Genomic DNA, 2,068 nt, shown 5'->3' on the forward strand with positions numbered 1-2,068 from the left:
TTGCTTTCTTCAGCACTGCGGAACACAGAAACAATGAATAGAAGAGGGAGACAGAAATGTCCTACTGGAAAGATGCAAACACAACTCCACACATAAGGATTCATTTTTCATTTTCAAAAATCTACTAGTGTATGTCCGGCCTATTAGCCACTTCCGGACCTCCCGACGCAGTTTTACGTCGGTACTTTGACGTTAAATACCGGAGTTATGGCAGCAGACAGCAGATAGCTGCCATAACCCCGGTATTTTTTTTAAACGGCGGGCGGTCCGCTTTCATTTTTTTATAAATGTATAAAAATATCGGCCCATACCGATATGCATTGGCCAAAATATCTGTATCTGCAACAAAAAACCGATATCAGTCGATCACTAGTCTGTGCCCTGGTTCAGAAGATTTCACCTCACTCTCTGTCCCTATGACAACTGGATTTTGAACATTTTGGGTTGCTGTGGAAACAAGGATTGGTGATAAAGCTTCAGTGGAGACACCTTTTTCCTATGAGATCTCTTACAGGAGTGAATTTCCCTTCCTAGGGGGGAGATTGCACCTCACTTCCTGTTGACTCCCTCCGTTTGTAACCTGGGGACCGCCTGTATCTGATTTGTCCACTGCAATCCCACTATAAGTCTAAGTCGCAAATCGCTGCCATTACTAGTAAACAAAAAAGATTTTAAAAATTCCATCAAAATATCCCCTAGTTCTTTTTCTTATGAAATACTCCTACCCATTATTTTCTAATGTTTACTTTTGTTTTTTTTTGTTTTGTTTTTTTTATTTTTATTGGCACTTTACATTATACAACTGTGACACATGTATGGTATGTTTGTCATAATCCAAGGATATAAAGCCCCCATTCACACTGGGGCAACGCTACTTCGCACCGCGACCTCCGAGGTTTGAAGATCGATCGATCGAAAAGGTTTGAAGATCGATCGATCAATCAAAAAGGTTTGAATATCGATCAAAAAGGTTTGAATATCGATCGATCAATCGAAAAGGTTTGAAGATCGATCGATCAATTGAAAAGGTTTGAAGACCGATCGTTCGAAAAGGTTTGAAGATCGATCGTTCGAAAAGGTTTGAAGATCGATCGTTCAATAGAAAAGGTCTGAAGATCGATCAATCGAAAAGGTTTGAAGACCGATCGATCGAAAAGGTTTGAAGACCGATCGATCGATTGAAAAGGTTTGAAGATCGATCGATCGATTGAAAAGGTTTGAAGATCGATCGATCGATTGAAAAGGTTTGAAGATCGATCGATCGAAAAGGTTTGAAGATCGATCGATAGATAGATAGATTAGATGAGTTTGAATGAGTTTACATTGATTAGCATCAAAGCTTGATTGAGTCTAATGGGATTTGGAGCTTGGGTCATCTAAACATCCTGTCAATGAAAGTCTATGGGCATTTTTTGGGTTTTTAATTTTAATTTTTAGGAAAACCGTAACTCAAACCAGTCTGAAAAGATATAGCACACCGAGTCAGAACAGTATGAAGGTCTGTGCCGAGTTTGGAGTATGTAGCTTGAACGGTCTAGGAGGAGATAGTGTCCAAAAATTTACCGGCCAGAAAAATAATAATAAGAAGAAGAATAATAATAAGTTTAAATACAATATCAGTAAGTTGGCTGTTCCAAGCCAACTTAATAATAAAAATATCCCATAGTTTGTAGACGTGATAACTTTTACGCAAACCAATCATTATACGCTTATTGGGATTTTTTTTTTTTTTACCAAAAATATGTATCAGAATACAAATTGGCCTAAAATGATAAAAAAAAAAAAAAAAAATATTTTTATATTTTTTGTTGGATATGTTTTATAGCAGAAAATAAAAAAATATATATTTTTCAAAAATTGTTGGTCTTTTTTGGATTATAGCGCAAAAAATAAAAACTGCAGAGGTGTCCAAATACCACCAAAAGAAAGCTCTAATAGTGGGGAAAAAAATACATCAATTTTATTTGTGTACAGTGTCGCACGACCGCGCAATTGCCAGTTAGGCACCTTTCACACTTGTGTGACTTCAAAGTCGCGCAATTTTATCGCGATTTTGACTGGGCTTGAA

Source organism: Pelophylax lessonae (genome assembly GCF_965119305.1).
Source record: "Pelophylax lessonae genome assembly, chromosome: 7".
Classification (NCBI taxonomy): domain Eukaryota; kingdom Metazoa; phylum Chordata; class Amphibia; order Anura; family Ranidae; genus Pelophylax; species Pelophylax lessonae.